At 50.1% G+C, this 22,551-nt stretch overlaps 49 non-coding genes across 49 annotated transcripts; all 49 read left to right on the forward strand.

Annotated features, from left to right (window-relative positions):
- Positions 1-307: 307 nt before the first annotated feature.
- On the forward strand, positions 308-505 carry LOC145917363 (U2 spliceosomal RNA). The gene has a single exon (XR_014405408.1). It is a non-coding gene; the product is annotated as a U2 spliceosomal RNA (small nuclear RNA).
- A 265-nt stretch (positions 506-770) lies between these two features.
- Positions 771-934, forward strand: LOC145917267 (U1 spliceosomal RNA). Its single transcript, XR_014405318.1, has one exon. It is a non-coding gene; the product is annotated as a U1 spliceosomal RNA (small nuclear RNA).
- Positions 935-1,222: 288 nt separating this feature from the next.
- LOC145917364 (U2 spliceosomal RNA) lies at positions 1,223-1,420 on the forward strand. The gene has a single exon (XR_014405409.1). It is a non-coding gene; the product is annotated as a U2 spliceosomal RNA (small nuclear RNA).
- Positions 1,421-1,685: 265 nt separating this feature from the next.
- On the forward strand, positions 1,686-1,849 carry LOC145917326 (U1 spliceosomal RNA). Its single transcript, XR_014405373.1, has one exon. It is a non-coding gene; the product is annotated as a U1 spliceosomal RNA (small nuclear RNA).
- Positions 1,850-2,137: 288 nt separating this feature from the next.
- On the forward strand, positions 2,138-2,335 carry LOC145917365 (U2 spliceosomal RNA). The gene has a single exon (XR_014405410.1). It is a non-coding gene; the product is annotated as a U2 spliceosomal RNA (small nuclear RNA).
- Positions 2,336-2,600: 265 nt separating this feature from the next.
- LOC145917337 (U1 spliceosomal RNA) lies at positions 2,601-2,764 on the forward strand. Its single transcript, XR_014405384.1, has one exon. It is a non-coding gene; the product is annotated as a U1 spliceosomal RNA (small nuclear RNA).
- Positions 2,765-3,052: 288 nt separating this feature from the next.
- Positions 3,053-3,250, forward strand: LOC145917268 (U2 spliceosomal RNA). Its single transcript, XR_014405319.1, has one exon. It is a non-coding gene; the product is annotated as a U2 spliceosomal RNA (small nuclear RNA).
- A 265-nt stretch (positions 3,251-3,515) lies between these two features.
- On the forward strand, positions 3,516-3,679 carry LOC145917348 (U1 spliceosomal RNA). The gene has a single exon (XR_014405395.1). It is a non-coding gene; the product is annotated as a U1 spliceosomal RNA (small nuclear RNA).
- Positions 3,680-3,967: 288 nt separating this feature from the next.
- LOC145917269 (U2 spliceosomal RNA) lies at positions 3,968-4,165 on the forward strand. The gene has a single exon (XR_014405320.1). It is a non-coding gene; the product is annotated as a U2 spliceosomal RNA (small nuclear RNA).
- Positions 4,166-4,430: 265 nt separating this feature from the next.
- On the forward strand, positions 4,431-4,594 carry LOC145917359 (U1 spliceosomal RNA). The gene has a single exon (XR_014405406.1). It is a non-coding gene; the product is annotated as a U1 spliceosomal RNA (small nuclear RNA).
- A 288-nt stretch (positions 4,595-4,882) lies between these two features.
- LOC145917270 (U2 spliceosomal RNA) lies at positions 4,883-5,080 on the forward strand. Its single transcript, XR_014405321.1, has one exon. It is a non-coding gene; the product is annotated as a U2 spliceosomal RNA (small nuclear RNA).
- Positions 5,081-5,345: 265 nt separating this feature from the next.
- Positions 5,346-5,509, forward strand: LOC145917273 (U1 spliceosomal RNA). The gene has a single exon (XR_014405324.1). It is a non-coding gene; the product is annotated as a U1 spliceosomal RNA (small nuclear RNA).
- Positions 5,510-5,797: 288 nt separating this feature from the next.
- LOC145917271 (U2 spliceosomal RNA) lies at positions 5,798-5,995 on the forward strand. The gene has a single exon (XR_014405322.1). It is a non-coding gene; the product is annotated as a U2 spliceosomal RNA (small nuclear RNA).
- Positions 5,996-6,260: 265 nt separating this feature from the next.
- On the forward strand, positions 6,261-6,424 carry LOC145917286 (U1 spliceosomal RNA). The gene has a single exon (XR_014405335.1). It is a non-coding gene; the product is annotated as a U1 spliceosomal RNA (small nuclear RNA).
- A 288-nt stretch (positions 6,425-6,712) lies between these two features.
- On the forward strand, positions 6,713-6,910 carry LOC145917272 (U2 spliceosomal RNA). The gene has a single exon (XR_014405323.1). It is a non-coding gene; the product is annotated as a U2 spliceosomal RNA (small nuclear RNA).
- Positions 6,911-7,175: 265 nt separating this feature from the next.
- Positions 7,176-7,339, forward strand: LOC145917297 (U1 spliceosomal RNA). The gene has a single exon (XR_014405346.1). It is a non-coding gene; the product is annotated as a U1 spliceosomal RNA (small nuclear RNA).
- Positions 7,340-7,627: 288 nt separating this feature from the next.
- On the forward strand, positions 7,628-7,825 carry LOC145917274 (U2 spliceosomal RNA). Its single transcript, XR_014405325.1, has one exon. It is a non-coding gene; the product is annotated as a U2 spliceosomal RNA (small nuclear RNA).
- Positions 7,826-8,090: 265 nt separating this feature from the next.
- On the forward strand, positions 8,091-8,254 carry LOC145917309 (U1 spliceosomal RNA). The gene has a single exon (XR_014405357.1). It is a non-coding gene; the product is annotated as a U1 spliceosomal RNA (small nuclear RNA).
- Positions 8,255-8,542: 288 nt separating this feature from the next.
- LOC145917275 (U2 spliceosomal RNA) lies at positions 8,543-8,740 on the forward strand. The gene has a single exon (XR_014405326.1). It is a non-coding gene; the product is annotated as a U2 spliceosomal RNA (small nuclear RNA).
- A 267-nt stretch (positions 8,741-9,007) lies between these two features.
- Positions 9,008-9,171, forward strand: LOC145917319 (U1 spliceosomal RNA). Its single transcript, XR_014405367.1, has one exon. It is a non-coding gene; the product is annotated as a U1 spliceosomal RNA (small nuclear RNA).
- A 288-nt stretch (positions 9,172-9,459) lies between these two features.
- On the forward strand, positions 9,460-9,657 carry LOC145917278 (U2 spliceosomal RNA). The gene has a single exon (XR_014405327.1). It is a non-coding gene; the product is annotated as a U2 spliceosomal RNA (small nuclear RNA).
- Positions 9,658-9,922: 265 nt separating this feature from the next.
- On the forward strand, positions 9,923-10,086 carry LOC145917320 (U1 spliceosomal RNA). The gene has a single exon (XR_014405368.1). It is a non-coding gene; the product is annotated as a U1 spliceosomal RNA (small nuclear RNA).
- A 288-nt stretch (positions 10,087-10,374) lies between these two features.
- On the forward strand, positions 10,375-10,572 carry LOC145917279 (U2 spliceosomal RNA). Its single transcript, XR_014405328.1, has one exon. It is a non-coding gene; the product is annotated as a U2 spliceosomal RNA (small nuclear RNA).
- Positions 10,573-10,837: 265 nt separating this feature from the next.
- LOC145917321 (U1 spliceosomal RNA) lies at positions 10,838-11,001 on the forward strand. Its single transcript, XR_014405369.1, has one exon. It is a non-coding gene; the product is annotated as a U1 spliceosomal RNA (small nuclear RNA).
- A 288-nt stretch (positions 11,002-11,289) lies between these two features.
- LOC145917280 (U2 spliceosomal RNA) lies at positions 11,290-11,487 on the forward strand. Its single transcript, XR_014405329.1, has one exon. It is a non-coding gene; the product is annotated as a U2 spliceosomal RNA (small nuclear RNA).
- Positions 11,488-11,752: 265 nt separating this feature from the next.
- LOC145917322 (U1 spliceosomal RNA) lies at positions 11,753-11,916 on the forward strand. The gene has a single exon (XR_014405370.1). It is a non-coding gene; the product is annotated as a U1 spliceosomal RNA (small nuclear RNA).
- Positions 11,917-12,204: 288 nt separating this feature from the next.
- Positions 12,205-12,402, forward strand: LOC145917281 (U2 spliceosomal RNA). Its single transcript, XR_014405330.1, has one exon. It is a non-coding gene; the product is annotated as a U2 spliceosomal RNA (small nuclear RNA).
- A 265-nt stretch (positions 12,403-12,667) lies between these two features.
- Positions 12,668-12,831, forward strand: LOC145917323 (U1 spliceosomal RNA). The gene has a single exon (XR_014405371.1). It is a non-coding gene; the product is annotated as a U1 spliceosomal RNA (small nuclear RNA).
- A 288-nt stretch (positions 12,832-13,119) lies between these two features.
- Positions 13,120-13,317, forward strand: LOC145917282 (U2 spliceosomal RNA). Its single transcript, XR_014405331.1, has one exon. It is a non-coding gene; the product is annotated as a U2 spliceosomal RNA (small nuclear RNA).
- Positions 13,318-13,582: 265 nt separating this feature from the next.
- Positions 13,583-13,746, forward strand: LOC145917325 (U1 spliceosomal RNA). Its single transcript, XR_014405372.1, has one exon. It is a non-coding gene; the product is annotated as a U1 spliceosomal RNA (small nuclear RNA).
- Positions 13,747-14,034: 288 nt separating this feature from the next.
- Positions 14,035-14,232, forward strand: LOC145917283 (U2 spliceosomal RNA). Its single transcript, XR_014405332.1, has one exon. It is a non-coding gene; the product is annotated as a U2 spliceosomal RNA (small nuclear RNA).
- A 265-nt stretch (positions 14,233-14,497) lies between these two features.
- LOC145917327 (U1 spliceosomal RNA) lies at positions 14,498-14,661 on the forward strand. The gene has a single exon (XR_014405374.1). It is a non-coding gene; the product is annotated as a U1 spliceosomal RNA (small nuclear RNA).
- A 288-nt stretch (positions 14,662-14,949) lies between these two features.
- LOC145917284 (U2 spliceosomal RNA) lies at positions 14,950-15,147 on the forward strand. The gene has a single exon (XR_014405333.1). It is a non-coding gene; the product is annotated as a U2 spliceosomal RNA (small nuclear RNA).
- A 265-nt stretch (positions 15,148-15,412) lies between these two features.
- Positions 15,413-15,576, forward strand: LOC145917328 (U1 spliceosomal RNA). Its single transcript, XR_014405375.1, has one exon. It is a non-coding gene; the product is annotated as a U1 spliceosomal RNA (small nuclear RNA).
- A 288-nt stretch (positions 15,577-15,864) lies between these two features.
- On the forward strand, positions 15,865-16,062 carry LOC145917285 (U2 spliceosomal RNA). The gene has a single exon (XR_014405334.1). It is a non-coding gene; the product is annotated as a U2 spliceosomal RNA (small nuclear RNA).
- Positions 16,063-16,327: 265 nt separating this feature from the next.
- LOC145917329 (U1 spliceosomal RNA) lies at positions 16,328-16,491 on the forward strand. Its single transcript, XR_014405376.1, has one exon. It is a non-coding gene; the product is annotated as a U1 spliceosomal RNA (small nuclear RNA).
- A 288-nt stretch (positions 16,492-16,779) lies between these two features.
- On the forward strand, positions 16,780-16,977 carry LOC145917287 (U2 spliceosomal RNA). The gene has a single exon (XR_014405336.1). It is a non-coding gene; the product is annotated as a U2 spliceosomal RNA (small nuclear RNA).
- Positions 16,978-17,242: 265 nt separating this feature from the next.
- Positions 17,243-17,406, forward strand: LOC145917330 (U1 spliceosomal RNA). Its single transcript, XR_014405377.1, has one exon. It is a non-coding gene; the product is annotated as a U1 spliceosomal RNA (small nuclear RNA).
- Positions 17,407-17,694: 288 nt separating this feature from the next.
- On the forward strand, positions 17,695-17,892 carry LOC145917288 (U2 spliceosomal RNA). The gene has a single exon (XR_014405337.1). It is a non-coding gene; the product is annotated as a U2 spliceosomal RNA (small nuclear RNA).
- A 266-nt stretch (positions 17,893-18,158) lies between these two features.
- Positions 18,159-18,322, forward strand: LOC145917331 (U1 spliceosomal RNA). Its single transcript, XR_014405378.1, has one exon. It is a non-coding gene; the product is annotated as a U1 spliceosomal RNA (small nuclear RNA).
- Positions 18,323-18,610: 288 nt separating this feature from the next.
- On the forward strand, positions 18,611-18,808 carry LOC145917289 (U2 spliceosomal RNA). The gene has a single exon (XR_014405338.1). It is a non-coding gene; the product is annotated as a U2 spliceosomal RNA (small nuclear RNA).
- Positions 18,809-19,073: 265 nt separating this feature from the next.
- On the forward strand, positions 19,074-19,237 carry LOC145917332 (U1 spliceosomal RNA). The gene has a single exon (XR_014405379.1). It is a non-coding gene; the product is annotated as a U1 spliceosomal RNA (small nuclear RNA).
- A 288-nt stretch (positions 19,238-19,525) lies between these two features.
- On the forward strand, positions 19,526-19,723 carry LOC145917290 (U2 spliceosomal RNA). Its single transcript, XR_014405339.1, has one exon. It is a non-coding gene; the product is annotated as a U2 spliceosomal RNA (small nuclear RNA).
- A 265-nt stretch (positions 19,724-19,988) lies between these two features.
- On the forward strand, positions 19,989-20,152 carry LOC145917333 (U1 spliceosomal RNA). Its single transcript, XR_014405380.1, has one exon. It is a non-coding gene; the product is annotated as a U1 spliceosomal RNA (small nuclear RNA).
- A 288-nt stretch (positions 20,153-20,440) lies between these two features.
- On the forward strand, positions 20,441-20,638 carry LOC145917291 (U2 spliceosomal RNA). The gene has a single exon (XR_014405340.1). It is a non-coding gene; the product is annotated as a U2 spliceosomal RNA (small nuclear RNA).
- Positions 20,639-20,905: 267 nt separating this feature from the next.
- LOC145917334 (U1 spliceosomal RNA) lies at positions 20,906-21,069 on the forward strand. Its single transcript, XR_014405381.1, has one exon. It is a non-coding gene; the product is annotated as a U1 spliceosomal RNA (small nuclear RNA).
- Positions 21,070-21,357: 288 nt separating this feature from the next.
- Positions 21,358-21,555, forward strand: LOC145917292 (U2 spliceosomal RNA). Its single transcript, XR_014405341.1, has one exon. It is a non-coding gene; the product is annotated as a U2 spliceosomal RNA (small nuclear RNA).
- Positions 21,556-21,820: 265 nt separating this feature from the next.
- Positions 21,821-21,984, forward strand: LOC145917335 (U1 spliceosomal RNA). The gene has a single exon (XR_014405382.1). It is a non-coding gene; the product is annotated as a U1 spliceosomal RNA (small nuclear RNA).
- Positions 21,985-22,272: 288 nt separating this feature from the next.
- LOC145917293 (U2 spliceosomal RNA) lies at positions 22,273-22,470 on the forward strand. The gene has a single exon (XR_014405342.1). It is a non-coding gene; the product is annotated as a U2 spliceosomal RNA (small nuclear RNA).
- The last annotated feature ends 81 nt before the right edge of the window (positions 22,471-22,551 follow it).

Below are 22,551 nucleotides of genomic sequence, written 5' to 3' on the forward strand. Positions count from 1 at the left end.
GCGTTCGCGCTATCCCCGTCTTTTACTAATCCTCTGATGTAGAGCAAAACGTAAGGTAGAAACGAAGTTTCTACGGGGGGGATTCGCCTGTTACGGTCAGGAGGAGTCGTGTCGGGGGTTGGGAGGTGGGTCATGGGTCCGTTTGTGACGTCATGTGGTGAACAAACTAATTTGAATGGCCTGCCAAAAACGGTAGGAAAAAAACCAGGAAATTTTTTTTTTTTTTTCATTTTTCACCGGAATAAAATTTGGCAGCAAATGCGAGACGGACTCTTCCGGACGTTGCGGACTCAGTGGATGTTGCGGCATCGCTTCTCGGCTCTTTAGAGCTAAGATCAAGTGTAGTATCTGTTCTTCTCAGTTTAATACCTGGGACGCAAGCGATTCGCTTGCATGTCTTTGTATTAACCTGATTTTTGGACAGGGGGCACGGTGCCGGAGCTTGCTTCGACCTGCCCACGGGTTGTCCTGGTATTGCACTACCTCCAGGCACGGCCCACATTCCCACACATGTGGGAATAACCATCTGTTAATCATTCGCAAAACAATTGCACGAAACAGCGGTGCATCCCATGAGTGCGTGTGTGTCGTCTGTATGCACACGCCAAGGAAAGAGAGGTAGAGAGGGAGGACGGGAGAGCAATTAATTTAACGGCACATTTGGTTGTTGTGCTTGTCGGAGACCAGATAAAACAAGCCGTGAAATGCACAATGCGGCAAACACAAGGACGGACGACAAAAATGCTACCTCTCAAGAAGCTGTGCAAAGCATACTTACCTGACGGGGGCCTTCACCGTGATCAGGCCGGCGGTGGGCCCAGGGCGAGGCTTAGCCATTGCACTTAGGCTTAGCTGACCCTTGCGATTACCCCAAATGTGGGTAACTCGGCCGTACAATTTCTGCTAGTGGGGACTGCGTTCGCGCTATCCCCGTCTTTTACTAATCCTCTGATGTAGAGCAAAACGTAAGGTAGAAACGAAGTTTCTACGGGGGGGATTCGCCTGTTACGGTCAGGAGGAGTCGTGTCGGGGGTTGGGAGGTGGGTCATGGGTCCGTTTGTGACGTCATGTGGTGAACAAACTAATTTGAATGGCCTGCCAAAAACGGTAGGAAAAAAACCAGGAAATTTTTTTTTTTTTTTCATTTTTCACCGGAATAAAATTTGGCAGCAAATGCGAGACGGACTCTTCCGGACGTTGCGGACTCAGTGGATGTTGCGGCATCGCTTCTCGGCTCTTTAGAGCTAAGATCAAGTGTAGTATCTGTTCTTCTCAGTTTAATACCTGGGACGCAAGCGATTCGCTTGCATGTCTTTGTATTAACCTGATTTTTGGACAGGGGGCACGGTGCCGGAGCTTGCTTCGACCTGCCCACGGGTTGTCCTGGTATTGCACTACCTCCAGGCACGGCCCACATTCCCACACATGTGGGAATAACCATCTGTTAATCATTCGCAAAACAATTGCACGAAACAGCGGTGCATCCCATGAGTGCGTGTGTGTCGTCTGTATGCACACGCCAAGGAAAGAGAGGTAGAGAGGGAGGACGGGAGAGCAATTAATTTAACGGCACATTTGGTTGTTGTGCTTGTCGGAGACCAGATAAAACAAGCCGTGAAATGCACAATGCGGCAAACACAAGGACGGACGACAAAAATGCTACCTCTCAAGAAGCTGTGCAAAGCATACTTACCTGACGGGGGCCTTCACCGTGATCAGGCCGGCGGTGGGCCCAGGGCGAGGCTTAGCCATTGCACTTAGGCTTAGCTGACCCTTGCGATTACCCCAAATGTGGGTAACTCGGCCGTACAATTTCTGCTAGTGGGGACTGCGTTCGCGCTATCCCCGTCTTTTACTAATCCTCTGATGTAGAGCAAAACGTAAGGTAGAAACGAAGTTTCTACGGGGGGGATTCGCCTGTTACGGTCAGGAGGAGTCGTGTCGGGGGTTGGGAGGTGGGTCATGGGTCCGTTTGTGACGTCATGTGGTGAACAAACTAATTTGAATGGCCTGCCAAAAACGGTAGGAAAAAAACCAGGAAATTTTTTTTTTTTTTTCATTTTTCACCGGAATAAAATTTGGCAGCAAATGCGAGACGGACTCTTCCGGACGTTGCGGACTCAGTGGATGTTGCGGCATCGCTTCTCGGCTCTTTAGAGCTAAGATCAAGTGTAGTATCTGTTCTTCTCAGTTTAATACCTGGGACGCAAGCGATTCGCTTGCATGTCTTTGTATTAACCTGATTTTTGGACAGGGGGCACGGTGCCGGAGCTTGCTTCGACCTGCCCACGGGTTGTCCTGGTATTGCACTACCTCCAGGCACGGCCCACATTCCCACACATGTGGGAATAACCATCTGTTAATCATTCGCAAAACAATTGCACGAAACAGCGGTGCATCCCATGAGTGCGTGTGTGTCGTCTGTATGCACACGCCAAGGAAAGAGAGGTAGAGAGGGAGGACGGGAGAGCAATTAATTTAACGGCACATTTGGTTGTTGTGCTTGTCGGAGACCAGATAAAACAAGCCGTGAAATGCACAATGCGGCAAACACAAGGACGGACGACAAAAATGCTACCTCTCAAGAAGCTGTGCAAAGCATACTTACCTGACGGGGGCCTTCACCGTGATCAGGCCGGCGGTGGGCCCAGGGCGAGGCTTAGCCATTGCACTTAGGCTTAGCTGACCCTTGCGATTACCCCAAATGTGGGTAACTCGGCCGTACAATTTCTGCTAGTGGGGACTGCGTTCGCGCTATCCCCGTCTTTTACTAATCCTCTGATGTAGAGCAAAACGTAAGGTAGAAACGAAGTTTCTACGGGGGGGATTCGCCTGTTACGGTCAGGAGGAGTCGTGTCGGGGGTTGGGAGGTGGGTCATGGGTCCGTTTGTGACGTCATGTGGTGAACAAACTAATTTGAATGGCCTGCCAAAAACGGTAGGAAAAAAACCAGGAAATTTTTTTTTTTTTTTCATTTTTCACCGGAATAAAATTTGGCAGCAAATGCGAGACGGACTCTTCCGGACGTTGCGGACTCAGTGGATGTTGCGGCATCGCTTCTCGGCTCTTTAGAGCTAAGATCAAGTGTAGTATCTGTTCTTCTCAGTTTAATACCTGGGACGCAAGCGATTCGCTTGCATGTCTTTGTATTAACCTGATTTTTGGACAGGGGGCACGGTGCCGGAGCTTGCTTCGACCTGCCCACGGGTTGTCCTGGTATTGCACTACCTCCAGGCACGGCCCACATTCCCACACATGTGGGAATAACCATCTGTTAATCATTCGCAAAACAATTGCACGAAACAGCGGTGCATCCCATGAGTGCGTGTGTGTCGTCTGTATGCACACGCCAAGGAAAGAGAGGTAGAGAGGGAGGACGGGAGAGCAATTAATTTAACGGCACATTTGGTTGTTGTGCTTGTCGGAGACCAGATAAAACAAGCCGTGAAATGCACAATGCGGCAAACACAAGGACGGACGACAAAAATGCTACCTCTCAAGAAGCTGTGCAAAGCATACTTACCTGACGGGGGCCTTCACCGTGATCAGGCCGGCGGTGGGCCCAGGGCGAGGCTTAGCCATTGCACTTAGGCTTAGCTGACCCTTGCGATTACCCCAAATGTGGGTAACTCGGCCGTACAATTTCTGCTAGTGGGGACTGCGTTCGCGCTATCCCCGTCTTTTACTAATCCTCTGATGTAGAGCAAAACGTAAGGTAGAAACGAAGTTTCTACGGGGGGGATTCGCCTGTTACGGTCAGGAGGAGTCGTGTCGGGGGTTGGGAGGTGGGTCATGGGTCCGTTTGTGACGTCATGTGGTGAACAAACTAATTTGAATGGCCTGCCAAAAACGGTAGGAAAAAAACCAGGAAATTTTTTTTTTTTTTTCATTTTTCACCGGAATAAAATTTGGCAGCAAATGCGAGACGGACTCTTCCGGACGTTGCGGACTCAGTGGATGTTGCGGCATCGCTTCTCGGCTCTTTAGAGCTAAGATCAAGTGTAGTATCTGTTCTTCTCAGTTTAATACCTGGGACGCAAGCGATTCGCTTGCATGTCTTTGTATTAACCTGATTTTTGGACAGGGGGCACGGTGCCGGAGCTTGCTTCGACCTGCCCACGGGTTGTCCTGGTATTGCACTACCTCCAGGCACGGCCCACATTCCCACACATGTGGGAATAACCATCTGTTAATCATTCGCAAAACAATTGCACGAAACAGCGGTGCATCCCATGAGTGCGTGTGTGTCGTCTGTATGCACACGCCAAGGAAAGAGAGGTAGAGAGGGAGGACGGGAGAGCAATTAATTTAACGGCACATTTGGTTGTTGTGCTTGTCGGAGACCAGATAAAACAAGCCGTGAAATGCACAATGCGGCAAACACAAGGACGGACGACAAAAATGCTACCTCTCAAGAAGCTGTGCAAAGCATACTTACCTGACGGGGGCCTTCACCGTGATCAGGCCGGCGGTGGGCCCAGGGCGAGGCTTAGCCATTGCACTTAGGCTTAGCTGACCCTTGCGATTACCCCAAATGTGGGTAACTCGGCCGTACAATTTCTGCTAGTGGGGACTGCGTTCGCGCTATCCCCGTCTTTTACTAATCCTCTGATGTAGAGCAAAACGTAAGGTAGAAACGAAGTTTCTACGGGGGGGATTCGCCTGTTACGGTCAGGAGGAGTCGTGTCGGGGGTTGGGAGGTGGGTCATGGGTCCGTTTGTGACGTCATGTGGTGAACAAACTAATTTGAATGGCCTGCCAAAAACGGTAGGAAAAAAACCAGGAAATTTTTTTTTTTTTTTCATTTTTCACCGGAATAAAATTTGGCAGCAAATGCGAGACGGACTCTTCCGGACGTTGCGGACTCAGTGGATGTTGCGGCATCGCTTCTCGGCTCTTTAGAGCTAAGATCAAGTGTAGTATCTGTTCTTCTCAGTTTAATACCTGGGACGCAAGCGATTCGCTTGCATGTCTTTGTATTAACCTGATTTTTGGACAGGGGGCACGGTGCCGGAGCTTGCTTCGACCTGCCCACGGGTTGTCCTGGTATTGCACTACCTCCAGGCACGGCCCACATTCCCACACATGTGGGAATAACCATCTGTTAATCATTCGCAAAACAATTGCACGAAACAGCGGTGCATCCCATGAGTGCGTGTGTGTCGTCTGTATGCACACGCCAAGGAAAGAGAGGTAGAGAGGGAGGACGGGAGAGCAATTAATTTAACGGCACATTTGGTTGTTGTGCTTGTCGGAGACCAGATAAAACAAGCCGTGAAATGCACAATGCGGCAAACACAAGGACGGACGACAAAAATGCTACCTCTCAAGAAGCTGTGCAAAGCATACTTACCTGACGGGGGCCTTCACCGTGATCAGGCCGGCGGTGGGCCCAGGGCGAGGCTTAGCCATTGCACTTAGGCTTAGCTGACCCTTGCGATTACCCCAAATGTGGGTAACTCGGCCGTACAATTTCTGCTAGTGGGGACTGCGTTCGCGCTATCCCCGTCTTTTACTAATCCTCTGATGTAGAGCAAAACGTAAGGTAGAAACGAAGTTTCTACGGGGGGGATTCGCCTGTTACGGTCAGGAGGAGTCGTGTCGGGGGTTGGGAGGTGGGTCATGGGTCCGTTTGTGACGTCATGTGGTGAACAAACTAATTTGAATGGCCTGCCAAAAACGGTAGGAAAAAAACCAGGAAATTTTTTTTTTTTTTTCATTTTTCACCGGAATAAAATTTGGCAGCAAATGCGAGACGGACTCTTCCGGACGTTGCGGACTCAGTGGATGTTGCGGCATCGCTTCTCGGCTCTTTAGAGCTAAGATCAAGTGTAGTATCTGTTCTTCTCAGTTTAATACCTGGGACGCAAGCGATTCGCTTGCATGTCTTTGTATTAACCTGATTTTTGGACAGGGGGCACGGTGCCGGAGCTTGCTTCGACCTGCCCACGGGTTGTCCTGGTATTGCACTACCTCCAGGCACGGCCCACATTCCCACACATGTGGGAATAACCATCTGTTAATCATTCGCAAAACAATTGCACGAAACAGCGGTGCATCCCATGAGTGCGTGTGTGTCGTCTGTATGCACACGCCAAGGAAAGAGAGGTAGAGAGGGAGGACGGGAGAGCAATTAATTTAACGGCACATTTGGTTGTTGTGCTTGTCGGAGACCAGATAAAACAAGCCGTGAAATGCACAATGCGGCAAACACAAGGACGGACGACAAAAATGCTACCTCTCAAGAAGCTGTGCAAAGCATACTTACCTGACGGGGGCCTTCACCGTGATCAGGCCGGCGGTGGGCCCAGGGCGAGGCTTAGCCATTGCACTTAGGCTTAGCTGACCCTTGCGATTACCCCAAATGTGGGTAACTCGGCCGTACAATTTCTGCTAGTGGGGACTGCGTTCGCGCTATCCCCGTCTTTTACTAATCCTCTGATGTAGAGCAAAACGTAAGGTAGAAACGAAGTTTCTACGGGGGGGATTCGCCTGTTACGGTCAGGAGGAGTCGTGTCGGGGGTTGGGAGGTGGGTCATGGGTCCGTTTGTGACGTCATGTGGTGAACAAACTAATTTGAATGGCCTGCCAAAAACGGTAGGAAAAAAACCAGGAAATTTTTTTTTTTTTTTCATTTTTCACCGGAATAAAATTTGGCAGCAAATGCGAGACGGACTCTTCCGGACGTTGCGGACTCAGTGGATGTTGCGGCATCGCTTCTCGGCTCTTTAGAGCTAAGATCAAGTGTAGTATCTGTTCTTCTCAGTTTAATACCTGGGACGCAAGCGATTCGCTTGCATGTCTTTGTATTAACCTGATTTTTGGACAGGGGGCACGGTGCCGGAGCTTGCTTCGACCTGCCCACGGGTTGTCCTGGTATTGCACTACCTCCAGGCACGGCCCACATTCCCACACATGTGGGAATAACCATCTGTTAATCATTCGCAAAACAATTGCACGAAACAGCGGTGCATCCCATGAGTGCGTGTGTGTCGTCTGTATGCACACGCCAAGGAAAGAGAGGTAGAGAGGGAGGACGGGAGAGCAATTAATTTAACGGCACATTTGGTTGTTGTGCTTGTCGGAGACCAGATAAAACAAGCCGTGAAATGCACAATGCGGCAAACACAAGGACGGACGACAAAAATGCTACCTCTCAAGAAGCTGTGCAAAGCATACTTACCTGACGGGGGCCTTCACCGTGATCAGGCCGGCGGTGGGCCCAGGGCGAGGCTTAGCCATTGCACTTAGGCTTAGCTGACCCTTGCGATTACCCCAAATGTGGGTAACTCGGCCGTACAATTTCTGCTAGTGGGGACTGCGTTCGCGCTATCCCCGTCTTTTACTAATCCTCTGATGTAGAGCAAAACGTAAGGTAGAAACGAAGTTTCTACGGGGGGGATTCGCCTGTTACGGTCAGGAGGAGTCGTGTCGGGGGTTGGGAGGTGGGTCATGGGTCCGTTTGTGACGTCATGTGGTGAACAAACTAATTTGAATGGCCTGCCAAAAACGGTAGGAAAAAAACCAGGAAATTTTTTTTTTTTTTTCATTTTTCACCGGAATAAAATTTGGCAGCAAATGCGAGACGGACTCTTCCGGACGTTGCGGACTCAGTGGATGTTGCGGCATCGCTTCTCGGCTCTTTAGAGCTAAGATCAAGTGTAGTATCTGTTCTTCTCAGTTTAATACCTGGGACGCAAGCGATTCGCTTGCATGTCTTTGTATTAACCTGATTTTTGGACAGGGGGCACGGTGCCGGAGCTTGCTTCGACCTGCCCACGGGTTGTCCTGGTATTGCACTACCTCCAGGCACGGCCCACATTCCCACACATGTGGGAATAACCATCTGTTAATCATTCGCAAAACAATTGCACGAAACAGCGGTGCATCCCATGAGTGCGTGTGTGTCGTCTGTATGCACACGCCAAGGAAAGAGAGGTAGAGAGGGAGGACGGGAGAGCAATTAATTTAACGGCACATTTGGTTGTTGTGCTTGTCGGAGACCAGATAAAACAAGCCGTGAAATGCACAATGCGGCAAACACAAGGACGGACGACAAAAATGCTACCTCTCAAGAAGCTGTGCAAAGCATACTTACCTGACGGGGGCCTTCACCGTGATCAGGCCGGCGGTGGGCCCAGGGCGAGGCTTAGCCATTGCACTTAGGCTTAGCTGACCCTTGCGATTACCCCAAATGTGGGTAACTCGGCCGTACAATTTCTGCTAGTGGGGACTGCGTTCGCGCTATCCCCGTCTTTTACTAATCCTCTGATGTAGAGCAAAACGTAAGGTAGAAACGAAGTTTCTACGGGGGGGATTCGCCTGTTACGGTCAGGAGGAGTCGTGTCGGGGGTTGGGAGGTGGGTCATGGGTCCGTTTGTGACGTCATGTGGTGAACAAACTAATTTGAATGGCCTGCCAAAAACGGTAGGAAAAAAACCAGGAAATTTTTTTTTTTTTTTCATTTTTCACCGGAATAAAATTTGGCAGCAAATGCGAGACGGACTCTTCCGGACGTTGCGGACTCAGTGGATGTTGCGGCATCGCTTCTCGGCTCTTTAGAGCTAAGATCAAGTGTAGTATCTGTTCTTCTCAGTTTAATACCTGGGACGCAAGCGATTCGCTTGCATGTCTTTGTATTAACCTGATTTTTGGACAGGGGGCACGGTGCCGGAGCTTGCTTCGACCTGCCCACGGGTTGTCCTGGTATTGCACTACCTCCAGGCACGGCCCACATTCCCACACATGTGGGAATAACCATCTGTTAATCATTCGCAAAACAATTGCACGAAACAGCGGTGCATCCCATGAGTGCGTGTGTGTCGTCTGTATGCACACGCCAAGGAAAGAGAGGTAGAGAGGAGGAGGACGGGAGAGCAATTAATTTAACGGCACATTTGGTTGTTGTGCTTGTCGGAGACCAGATAAAACAAGCCGTGAAATGCACAATGCGGCAAACACAAGGACGGACGACAAAAATGCTACCTCTCAAGAAGCTGTGCAAAGCATACTTACCTGACGGGGGCCTTCACCGTGATCAGGCCGGCGGTGGGCCCAGGGCGAGGCTTAGCCATTGCACTTAGGCTTAGCTGACCCTTGCGATTACCCCAAATGTGGGTAACTCGGCCGTACAATTTCTGCTAGTGGGGACTGCGTTCGCGCTATCCCCGTCTTTTACTAATCCTCTGATGTAGAGCAAAACGTAAGGTAGAAACGAAGTTTCTACGGGGGGGATTCGCCTGTTACGGTCAGGAGGAGTCGTGTCGGGGGTTGGGAGGTGGGTCATGGGTCCGTTTGTGACGTCATGTGGTGAACAAACTAATTTGAATGGCCTGCCAAAAACGGTAGGAAAAAAACCAGGAAATTTTTTTTTTTTTTTCATTTTTCACCGGAATAAAATTTGGCAGCAAATGCGAGACGGACTCTTCCGGACGTTGCGGACTCAGTGGATGTTGCGGCATCGCTTCTCGGCTCTTTAGAGCTAAGATCAAGTGTAGTATCTGTTCTTCTCAGTTTAATACCTGGGACGCAAGCGATTCGCTTGCATGTCTTTGTATTAACCTGATTTTTGGACAGGGGGCACGGTGCCGGAGCTTGCTTCGACCTGCCCACGGGTTGTCCTGGTATTGCACTACCTCCAGGCACGGCCCACATTCCCACACATGTGGGAATAACCATCTGTTAATCATTCGCAAAACAATTGCACGAAACAGCGGTGCATCCCATGAGTGCGTGTGTGTCGTCTGTATGCACACGCCAAGGAAAGAGAGGTAGAGAGGGAGGACGGGAGAGCAATTAATTTAACGGCACATTTGGTTGTTGTGCTTGTCGGAGACCAGATAAAACAAGCCGTGAAATGCACAATGCGGCAAACACAAGGACGGACGACAAAAATGCTACCTCTCAAGAAGCTGTGCAAAGCATACTTACCTGACGGGGGCCTTCACCGTGATCAGGCCGGCGGTGGGCCCAGGGCGAGGCTTAGCCATTGCACTTAGGCTTAGCTGACCCTTGCGATTACCCCAAATGTGGGTAACTCGGCCGTACAATTTCTGCTAGTGGGGACTGCGTTCGCGCTATCCCCGTCTTTTACTAATCCTCTGATGTAGAGCAAAACGTAAGGTAGAAACGAAGTTTCTACGGGGGGGATTCGCCTGTTACGGTCAGGAGGAGTCGTGTCGGGGGTTGGGAGGTGGGTCATGGGTCCGTTTGTGACGTCATGTGGTGAACAAACTAATTTGAATGGCCTGCCAAAAACGGTAGGAAAAAAACCAGGAAATTTTTTTTTTTTTTTCATTTTTCACCGGAATAAAATTTGGCAGCAAATGCGAGACGGACTCTTCCGGACGTTGCGGACTCAGTGGATGTTGCGGCATCGCTTCTCGGCTCTTTAGAGCTAAGATCAAGTGTAGTATCTGTTCTTCTCAGTTTAATACCTGGGACGCAAGCGATTCGCTTGCATGTCTTTGTATTAACCTGATTTTTGGACAGGGGGCACGGTGCCGGAGCTTGCTTCGACCTGCCCACGGGTTGTCCTGGTATTGCACTACCTCCAGGCACGGCCCACATTCCCACACATGTGGGAATAACCATCTGTTAATCATTCGCAAAACAATTGCACGAAACAGCGGTGCATCCCATGAGTGCGTGTGTGTCGTCTGTATGCACACGCCAAGGAAAGAGAGGTAGAGAGGGAGGACGGGAGAGCAATTAATTTAACGGCACATTTGGTTGTTGTGCTTGTCGGAGACCAGATAAAACAAGCCGTGAAATGCACAATGCGGCAAACACAAGGACGGACGACAAAAATGCTACCTCTCAAGAAGCTGTGCAAAGCATACTTACCTGACGGGGGCCTTCACCGTGATCAGGCCGGCGGTGGGCCCAGGGCGAGGCTTAGCCATTGCACTTAGGCTTAGCTGACCCTTGCGATTACCCCAAATGTGGGTAACTCGGCCGTACAATTTCTGCTAGTGGGGACTGCGTTCGCGCTATCCCCGTCTTTTACTAATCCTCTGATGTAGAGCAAAACGTAAGGTAGAAACGAAGTTTCTACGGGGGGGATTCGCCTGTTACGGTCAGGAGGAGTCGTGTCGGGGGTTGGGAGGTGGGTCATGGGTCCGTTTGTGACGTCATGTGGTGAACAAACTAATTTGAATGGCCTGCCAAAAACGGTAGGAAAAAAACCAGGAAATTTTTTTTTTTTTTTCATTTTTCACCGGAATAAAATTTGGCAGCAAATGCGAGACGGACTCTTCCGGACGTTGCGGACTCAGTGGATGTTGCGGCATCGCTTCTCGGCTCTTTAGAGCTAAGATCAAGTGTAGTATCTGTTCTTCTCAGTTTAATACCTGGGACGCAAGCGATTCGCTTGCATGTCTTTGTATTAACCTGATTTTTGGACAGGGGGCACGGTGCCGGAGCTTGCTTCGACCTGCCCACGGGTTGTCCTGGTATTGCACTACCTCCAGGCACGGCCCACATTCCCACACATGTGGGAATAACCATCTGTTAATCATTCGCAAAACAATTGCACGAAACAGCGGTGCATCCCATGAGTGCGTGTGTGTCGTCTGTATGCACACGCCAAGGAAAGAGAGGTAGAGAGGGAGGACGGGAGAGCAATTAATTTAACGGCACATTTGGTTGTTGTGCTTGTCGGAGACCAGATAAAACAAGCCGTGAAATGCACAATGCGGCAAACACAAGGACGGACGACAAAAATGCTACCTCTCAAGAAGCTGTGCAAAGCATACTTACCTGACGGGGGCCTTCACCGTGATCAGGCCGGCGGTGGGCCCAGGGCGAGGCTTAGCCATTGCACTTAGGCTTAGCTGACCCTTGCGATTACCCCAAATGTGGGTAACTCGGCCGTACAATTTCTGCTAGTGGGGACTGCGTTCGCGCTATCCCCGTCTTTTACTAATCCTCTGATGTAGAGCAAAACGTAAGGTAGAAACGAAGTTTCTACGGGGGGGATTCGCCTGTTACGGTCAGGAGGAGTCGTGTCGGGGGTTGGGAGGTGGGTCATGGGTCCGTTTGTGACGTCATGTGGTGAACAAACTAATTTGAATGGCCTGCCAAAAACGGTAGGAAAAAAACCAGGAAATTTTTTTTTTTTTTTCATTTTTCACCGGAATAAAATTTGGCAGCAAATGCGAGACGGACTCTTCCGGACGTTGCGGACTCAGTGGATGTTGCGGCATCGCTTCTCGGCTCTTTAGAGCTAAGATCAAGTGTAGTATCTGTTCTTCTCAGTTTAATACCTGGGACGCAAGCGATTCGCTTGCATGTCTTTGTATTAACCTGATTTTTGGACAGGGGGCACGGTGCCGGAGCTTGCTTCGACCTGCCCACGGGTTGTCCTGGTATTGCACTACCTCCAGGCACGGCCCACATTCCCACACATGTGGGAATAACCATCTGTTAATCATTCGCAAAACAATTGCACGAAACAGCGGTGCATCCCATGAGTGCGTGTGTGTCGTCTGTATGCACACGCCAAGGAAAGAGAGGTAGAGAGGGAGGACGGGAGAGCAATTAATTTAACGGCACATTTGGTTGTTGTGCTTGTCGGAGACCAGATAAAACAAGCCGTGAAATGCACAATGCGGCAAACACAAGGACGGACGACAAAAATGCTACCTCTCAAGAAGCTGTGCAAAGCATACTTACCTGACGGGGGCCTTCACCGTGATCAGGCCGGCGGTGGGCCCAGGGCGAGGCTTAGCCATTGCACTTAGGCTTAGCTGACCCTTGCGATTACCCCAAATGTGGGTAACTCGGCCGTACAATTTCTGCTAGTGGGGACTGCGTTCGCGCTATCCCCGTCTTTTACTAATCCTCTGATGTAGAGCAAAACGTAAGGTAGAAACGAAGTTTCTACGGGGGGGATTCGCCTGTTACGGTCAGGAGGAGTCGTGTCGGGGGTTGGGAGGTGGGTCATGGGTCCGTTTGTGACGTCATGTGGTGAACAAACTAATTTGAATGGCCTGCCAAAAACGGTAGGAAAAAAACCAGGAAATTTTTTTTTTTTTTTCATTTTTCACCGGAATAAAATTTGGCAGCAAATGCGAGACGGACTCTTCCGGACGTTGCGGACTCAGTGGATGTTGCGGCATCGCTTCTCGGCTCTTTAGAGCTAAGATCAAGTGTAGTATCTGTTCTTCTCAGTTTAATACCTGGGACGCAAGCGATTCGCTTGCATGTCTTTGTATTAACCTGATTTTTGGACAGGGGGCACGGTGCCGGAGCTTGCTTCGACCTGCCCACGGGTTGTCCTGGTATTGCACTACCTCCAGGCACGGCCCACATTCCCACACATGTGGGAATAACCATCTGTTAATCATTCGCAAAACAATTGCACGAAACAGCGGTGCATCCCATGAGTGCGTGTGTGTCGTCTGTATGCACACGCCAAGGAAAGAGAGGTAGAGAGGGAGGACGGGAGAGCAATTAATTTAACGGCACATTTGGTTGTTGTGCTTGTCGGAGACCAGATAAAACAAGCCGTGAAATGCACAATGCGGCAAACACAAGGACGGACGACAAAAATGCTACCTCTCAAGAAGCTGTGCAAAGCATACTTACCTGACGGGGGCCTTCACCGTGATCAGGCCGGCGGTGGGCCCAGGGCGAGGCTTAGCCATTGCACTTAGGCTTAGCTGACCCTTGCGATTACCCCAAATGTGGGTAACTCGGCCGTACAATTTCTGCTAGTGGGGACTGCGTTCGCGCTATCCCCGTCTTTTACTAATCCTCTGATGTAGAGCAAAACGTAAGGTAGAAACGAAGTTTCTACGGGGGGGATTCGCCTGTTACGGTCAGGAGGAGTCGTGTCGGGGGTTGGGAGGTGGGTCATGGGTCCGTTTGTGACGTCATGTGGTGAACAAACTAATTTGAATGGCCTGCCAAAAACGGTAGGAAAAAAACCAGGAAATTTTTTTTTTTTTTTCATTTTTCACCGGAATAAAATTTGGCAGCAAATGCGAGACGGACTCTTCCGGACGTTGCGGACTCAGTGGATGTTGCGGCATCGCTTCTCGGCTCTTTAGAGCTAAGATCAAGTGTAGTATCTGTTCTTCTCAGTTTAATACCTGGGACGCAAGCGATTCGCTTGCATGTCTTTGTATTAACCTGATTTTTGGACAGGGGGCACGGTGCCGGAGCTTGCTTCGACCTGCCCACGGGTTGTCCTGGTATTGCACTACCTCCAGGCACGGCCCACATTCCCACACATGTGGGAATAACCATCTGTTAATCATTCGCAAAACAATTGCACGAAACAGCGGTGCATCCCATGAGTGCGTGTGTGTCGTCTGTATGCACACGCCAAGGAAAGAGAGGTAGAGAGGGAGGACGGGAGAGCAATTAATTTAACGGCACATTTGGTTGTTGTGCTTGTCGGAGACCAGATAAAACAAGCCGTGAAATGCACAATGCGGCAAACACAAGGACGGACGACAAAAATGCTACCTCTCAAGAAGCTGTGCAAAGCATACTTACCTGACGGGGGCCTTCACCGTGATCAGGCCGGCGGTGGGCCCAGGGCGAGGCTTAGCCATTGCACTTAGGCTTAGCTGACCCTTGCGATTACCCCAAATGTGGGTAACTCGGCCGTACAATTTCTGCTAGTGGGGACTGCGTTCGCGCTATCCCCGTCTTTTACTAATCCTCTGATGTAGAGCAAAACGTAAGGTAGAAACGAAGTTTCTACGGGGGGGATTCGCCTGTTACGGTCAGGAGGAGTCGTGTCGGGGGTTGGGAGGTGGGTCATGGGTCCGTTTGTGACGTCATGTGGTGAACAAACTAATTTGAATGGCCTGCCAAAAACGGTAGGAAAAAAACCAGGAAATTTTTTTTTTTTTTTCATTTTTCACCGGAATAAAATTTGGCAGCAAATGCGAGACGGACTCTTCCGGACGTTGCGGACTCAGTGGATGTTGCGGCATCGCTTCTCGGCTCTTTAGAGCTAAGATCAAGTGTAGTATCTGTTCTTCTCAGTTTAATACCTGGGACGCAAGCGATTCGCTTGCATGTCTTTGTATTAACCTGATTTTTGGACAGGGGGCACGGTGCCGGAGCTTGCTTCGACCTGCCCACGGGTTGTCCTGGTATTGCACTACCTCCAGGCACGGCCCACATTCCCACACATGTGGGAATAACCATCTGTTAATCATTCGCAAAACAATTGCACGAAACAGCGGTGCATCCCATGAGTGCGTGTGTGTCGTCTGTATGCACACGCCAAGGAAAGAGAGGTAGAGAGGGAGGACGGGAGAGCAATTAATTTAACGGCACATTTGGTTGTTGTGCTTGTCGGAGACCAGATAAAACAAGCCGTGAAATGCACAATGCGGCAAACACAAGGACGGACGACAAAAATGCTACCTCTCAAGAAGCTGTGCAAAGCATACTTACCTGACGGGGGCCTTCACCGTGATCAGGCCGGCGGTGGGCCCAGGGCGAGGCTTAGCCATTGCACTTAGGCTTAGCTGACCCTTGCGATTACCCCAAATGTGGGTAACTCGGCCGTACAATTTCTGCTAGTGGGGACTGCGTTCGCGCTATCCCCGTCTTTTACTAATCCTCTGATGTAGAGCAAAACGTAAGGTAGAAACGAAGTTTCTACGGGGGGGATTCGCCTGTTACGGTCAGGAGGAGTCGTGTCGGGGGTTGGGAGGTGGGTCATGGGTCCGTTTGTGACGTCATGTGGTGAACAAACTAATTTGAATGGCCTGCCAAAAACGGTAGGAAAAAAACCAGGAAATTTTTTTTTTTTTTTCATTTTTCACCGGAATAAAATTTGGCAGCAAATGCGAGACGGACTCTTCCGGACGTTGCGGACTCAGTGGATGTTGCGGCATCGCTTCTCGGCTCTTTAGAGCTAAGATCAAGTGTAGTATCTGTTCTTCTCAGTTTAATACCTGGGACGCAAGCGATTCGCTTGCATGTCTTTGTATTAACCTGATTTTTGGACAGGGGGCACGGTGCCGGAGCTTGCTTCGACCTGCCCACGGGTTGTCCTGGTATTGCACTACCTCCAGGCACGGCCCACATTCCCACACATGTGGGAATAACCATCTGTTAATCATTCGCAAAACAATTGCACGAAACAGCGGTGCATCCCATGAGTGCGTGTGTGTCGTCTGTATGCACACGCCAAGGAAAGAGAGGTAGAGAGGGAGGACGGGAGAGCAATTAATTTAACGGCACATTTGGTTGTTGTGCTTGTCGGAGACCAGATAAAACAAGCCGTGAAATGCACAATGCGGCAAACACAAGGACGGACGACAAAAATGCTACCTCTCAAGAAGCTGTGCAAAGCATACTTACCTGACGGGGGCCTTCACCGTGATCAGGCCGGCGGTGGGCCCAGGGCGAGGCTTAGCCATTGCACTTAGGCTTAGCTGACCCTTGCGATTACCCCAAATGTGGGTAACTCGGCCGTACAATTTCTGCTAGTGGGGACTGCGTTCGCGCTATCCCCGTCTTTTACTAATCCTCTGATGTAGAGCAAAACGTAAGGTAGAAACGAAGTTTCTACGGGGGGGATTCGCCTGTTACGGTCAGGAGGAGTCGTGTCGGGGGTTGGGAGGTGGGTCATGGGTCCGTTTGTGACGTCATGTGGTGAACAAACTAATTTGAATGGCCTGCCAAAAACGGTAGGAAAAAAACCAGGAAATTTTTTTTTTTTTTTCATTTTTCACCGGAATAAAATTTGGCAGCAAATGCGAGACGGACTCTTCCGGACGTTGCGGACTCAGTGGATGTTGCGGCATCGCTTCTCGGCTCTTTAGAGCTAAGATCAAGTGTAGTATCTGTTCTTCTCAGTTTAATACCTGGGACGCAAGCGATTCGCTTGCATGTCTTTGTATTAACCTGATTTTTGGACAGGGGGCACGGTGCCGGAGCTTGCTTCGACCTGCCCACGGGTTGTCCTGGTATTGCACTACCTCCAGGCACGGCCCACATTCCCACACATGTGGGAATAACCATCTGTTAATCATTCGCAAAACAATTGCACGAAACAGCGGTGCATCCCATGAGTGCGTGTGTGTCGTCTGTATGCACACGCCAAGGAAAGAGAGGTAGAGAGGGAGGACGGGAGAGCAATTAATTTAACGGCACATTTGGTTGTTGTGCTTGTCGGAGACCAGATAAAACAAGCCGTGAAATGCACAATGCGGCAAACACAAGGACGGACGACAAAAATGCTACCTCTCAAGAAGCTGTGCAAAGCATACTTACCTGACGGGGGCCTTCACCGTGATCAGGCCGGCGGTGGGCCCAGGGCGAGGCTTAGCCATTGCACTTAGGCTTAGCTGACCCTTGCGATTACCCCAAATGTGGGTAACTCGGCCGTACAATTTCTGCTAGTGGGGACTGCGTTCGCGCTATCCCCGTCTTTTACTAATCCTCTGATGTAGAGCAAAACGTAAGGTAGAAACGAAGTTTCTACGGGGGGGATTCGCCTGTTACGGTCAGGAGGAGTCGTGTCGGGGGTTGGGAGGTGGGTCATGGGTCCGTTTGTGACGTCATGTGGTGAACAAACTAATTTGAATGGCCTGCCAAAAACGGTAGGAAAAAAACCAGGAAATTTTTTTTTTTTTTTCATTTTTCACCGGAATAAAATTTGGCAGCAAATGCGAGACGGACTCTTCCGGACGTTGCGGACTCAGTGGATGTTGCGGCATCGCTTCTCGGCTCTTTAGAGCTAAGATCAAGTGTAGTATCTGTTCTTCTCAGTTTAATACCTGGGACGCAAGCGATTCGCTTGCATGTCTTTGTATTAACCTGATTTTTGGACAGGGGGCACGGTGCCGGAGCTTGCTTCGACCTGCCCACGGGTTGTCCTGGTATTGCACTACCTCCAGGCACGGCCCACATTCCCACACATGTGGGAATAACCATCTGTTAATCATTCGCAAAACAATTGCACGAAACAGCGGTGCATCCCATGAGTGCGTGTGTGTCGTCTGTATGCACACGCCAAGGAAAGAGAGGTAGAGAGGGAGGACGGGAGAGCAATTAATTTAACGGCACATTTGGTTGTTGTGCTTGTCGAGAGACCAGATAAAACAAGCCGTGAAATGCACAATGCGGCAAACACAAGGACGGACGACAAAAATGCTACCTCTCAAGAAGCTGTGCAAAGCATACTTACCTGACGGGGGCCTTCACCGTGATCAGGCCGGCGGTGGGCCCAGGGCGAGGCTTAGCCATTGCACTTAGGCTTAGCTGACCCTTGCGATTACCCCAAATGTGGGTAACTCGGCCGTACAATTTCTGCTAGTGGGGACTGCGTTCGCGCTATCCCCGTCTTTTACTAATCCTCTGATGTAGAGCAAAACGTAAGGTAGAAACGAAGTTTCTACGGGGGGGATTCGCCTGTTACGGTCAGGAGGAGTCGTGTCGGGGGTTGGGAGGTGGGTCATGGGTCCGTTTGTGACGTCATGTGGTGAACAAACTAATTTGAATGGCCTGCCAAAAACGGTAGGAAAAAAACCAGGAAATTTTTTTTTTTTTTTCATTTTTCACCGGAATAAAATTTGGCAGCAAATGCGAGACGGACTCTTCCGGACGTTGCGGACTCAGTGGATGTTGCGGCATCGCTTCTCGGCTCTTTAGAGCTAAGATCAAGTGTAGTATCTGTTCTTCTCAGTTTAATACCTGGGACGCAAGCGATTCGCTTGCATGTCTTTGTATTAACCTGATTTTTGGACAGGGGGCACGGTGCCGGAGCTTGCTTCGACCTGCCCACGGGTTGTCCTGGTATTGCACTACCTCCAGGCACGGCCCACATTCCCACACATGTGGGAATAACCATCTGTTAATCATTCGCAAAACAATTGCACGAAACAGCGGTGCATCCCATGAGTGCGTGTGTGTCGTCTGTATGCACACGCCAAGGAAAGAGAGGTAGAGAGGGAGGACGGGAGAGCAATTAATTTAACGGCACATTTGGTTGTTGTGCTTGTCGGAGACCAGATAAAACAAGCCGTGAAATGCACAATGCGGCAAACACAAGGACGGACGACAAAAATGCTACCTCTCAAGAAGCTGTGCAAAGCATACTTACCTGACGGGGGCCTTCACCGTGATCAGGCCGGCGGTGGGCCCAGGGCGAGGCTTAGCCATTGCACTTAGGCTTAGCTGACCCTTGCGATTACCCCAAATGTGGGTAACTCGGCCGTACAATTTCTGCTAGTGGGGACTGCGTTCGCGCTATCCCCGTCTTTTACTAATCCTCTGATGTAGAGCAAAACGTAAGGTAGAAACGAAGTTTCTACGGGGGGGATTCGCCTGTTACGGTCAGGAGGAGTCGTGTCGGGGGTTGGGAGGTGGGTCATGGGTCCGTTTGTGACGTCATGTGGTGAACAAACTAATTTGAATGGCCTGCCAAAAACGGTAGGAAAAAAACCAGGAAATTTTTTTTTTTTTTTCATTTTTCACCGGAATAAAATTTGGCAGCAAATGCGAGACGGACTCTTCCGGACGTTGCGGACTCAGTGGATGTTGCGGCATCGCTTCTCGGCTCTTTAGAGCTAAGATCAAGTGTAGTATCTGTTCTTCTCAGTTTAATACCTGGGACGCAAGCGATTCGCTTGCATGTCTTTGTATTAACCTGATTTTTGGACAGGGGGCACGGTGCCGGAGCTTGCTTCGACCTGCCCACGGGTTGTCCTGGTATTGCACTACCTCCAGGCACGGCCCACATTCCCACACATGTGGGAATAACCATCTGTTAATCATTCGCAAAACAATTGCACGAAACAGCGGTGCATCCCATGAGTGCGTGTGTGTCGTCTGTATGCACACGCCAAGGAAAGAGAGGTAGAGAGGGAGGACGGGAGAGCAATTAATTTAACGGCACATTTGGTTGTTGTGCTTGTCGGAGACCAGATAAAACAAGCCGTGAAATGCACAATGCGGCAAACACAAGGACGGACGACAAAAATGCTACCTCTCAAGAAGCTGTGCAAAGCATACTTACCTGACGGGGGCCTTCACCGTGATCAGGCCGGCGGTGGGCCCAGGGCGAGGCTTAGCCATTGCACTTAGGCTTAGCTGACCCTTGCGATTACCCCAAATGTGGGTAACTCGGCCGTACAATTTCTGCTAGTGGGGACTGCGTTCGCGCTATCCCCGTCTTTTACTAATCCTCTGATGTAGAGCAAAACGTAAGGTAGAAACGAAGTTTCTACGGGGGGGATTCGCCTGTTACGGTCAGGAGGAGTCGTGTCGGGGGTTGGGAGGTGGGTCATGGGTCCGTTTGTGACGTCATGTGGTGAACAAACTAATTTGAATGGCCTGCCAAAAACGGTAGGAAAAAAACCAGGAAATTTTTTTTTTTTTTTCATTTTTCACCGGAATAAAATTTGGCAGCAAATGCGAGACGGACTCTTCCGGACGTTGCGGACTCAGTGGATGTTGCGGCATCGCTTCTCGGCTCTTTAGAGCTAAGATCAAGTGTAGTATCTGTTCTTCTCAGTTTAATACCTGGGACGCAAGCGATTCGCTTGCATGTCTTTGTATTAACCTGATTTTTGGACAGGGGGCACGGTGCCGGAGCTTGCTTCGACCTGCCCACGGGTTGTCCTGGTATTGCACTACCTCCAGGCACGGCCCACATTCCCACACATGTGGGAATAACCATCTGTTAATCATTCGCAAAACAATTGCACGAAACAGCGGTGCATCCCATGAGTGCGTGTGTGTCGTCTGTATGCACACGCCAAGGAAAGAGAGCGGTAGAGAGGGAGGACGGGAGAGCAATTAATTTAACGGCACATTTGGTTGTTGTGCTTGTCGGAGACCAGATAAAACAAGCCGTGAAATGCACAATGCGGCAAACACAAGGACGGACGACAAAAATGCTACCTCTCAAGAAGCTGTGCAAAGCATACTTACCTGACGGGGGCCTTCACCGTGATCAGGCCGGCGGTGGGCCCAGGGCGAGGCTTAGCCATTGCACTTAGGCTTAGCTGACCCTTGCGATTACCCCAAATGTGGGTAACTCGGCCGTACAATTTCTGCTAGTGGGGACTGCGTTCGCGCTATCCCCGTCTTTTACTAATCCTCTGATGTAGAGCAAAACGTAAGGTAGAAACGAAGTTTCTACGGGGGGGATTCGCCTGTTACGGTCAGGAGGAGTCGTGTCGGGGGTTGGGAGGTGGGTCATGGGTCCGTTTGTGACGTCATGTGGTGAACAAACTAATTTGAATGGCCTGCCAAAAACGGTAGGAAAAAAACCAGGAAATTTTTTTTTTTTTTTCATTTTTCACCGGAATAAAATTTGGCAGCAAATGCGAGACGGACTCTTCCGGACGTTGCGGACTCAGTGGATGTTGCGGCATCGCTTCTCGGCTCTTTAGAGCTAAGATCAAGTGTAGTATCTGTTCTTCTCAGTTTAATACCTGGGACGCAAGCGATTCGCTTGCATGTCTTTGTATTAACCTGATTTTTGGACAGGGGGCACGGTGCCGGAGCTTGCTTCGACCTGCCCACGGGTTGTCCTGGTATTGCACTACCTCCAGGCACGGCCCACATTCCCACACATGTGGGAATAACCATCTGTTAATCATTCGCAAAACAATTGCACGAAACAGCGGTGCATCCCATGAGTGCGTGTGTGTCGTCTGTATGCACACGCCAAGGAAAGAGAGGTAGAGAGGGAGGACGGGAGAGCAATTAATTTAACGGCACATTTGGTTGTTGTGCTTGTCGGAGACCAGATAAAACAAGCCGTGAAATGCACAATGCGGCAAACACAAGGACGGACGACAAAAATGCTACCTCTCAAGAAGCTGTGCAAAGCATACTTACCTGACGGGGGCCTTCACCGTGATCAGGCCGGCGGTGGGCCCAGGGCGAGGCTTAGCCATTGCACTTAGGCTTAGCTGACCCTTGCGATTACCCCAAATGTGGGTAACTCGGCCGTACAATTTCTGCTAGTGGGGACTGCGTTCGCGCTATCCCCGTCTTTTACTAATCCTCTGATGTAGAGCAAAACGTAAGGTAGAAACGAAGTTTCTACGGGGGGGATTCGCCTGTTACGGTCAGGAGGAGTCGTGTCGGGGGTTGGGAGGTGGGTCATGGGTCCGTTTGTGACGTCATGTGGTGAACAAACTAATTTGAATGGCCTGCCAAAAACGGTAGGAAAAAAACCAGGAAATTTTTTTTTTTTTTTCATTTTTCACCGGAATAAAATTTGGCAGCAAATGCGAGACGGACTCTTCCGGACGTTGCGGACTCAGTGGATGTTGCGGCATCGCTTCTCGGCTCTTTAGAGCTAAGATCAAGTGTAGTATCTGTTCTTCTCAGTTTAATACCTGGGACGCAAGCGATTCGCTTGCATGTCTTTGTATTAACCTGATTTTTGGACAGGGGGCACGGTGCCGGAGCTTGCTTCGACCTGCCCACGGGTTGTCCTGGTATTGCACTACCTCCAGGCACGGCCCACATTCCCACACATGTGGGAATAACCATCTGTTAATCATTCGCAAAACAATTGCACGAAACAGCGGTGCATCCCATGAGTGCGTGTGT

This window comes from Ascidia mentula (assembly GCF_947561715.1).
Source record: "Ascidia mentula chromosome 3 unlocalized genomic scaffold, kaAscMent1.1 SUPER_3_unloc_4, whole genome shotgun sequence".
NCBI lineage: Eukaryota > Metazoa > Chordata > Ascidiacea > Phlebobranchia > Ascidiidae > Ascidia > Ascidia mentula.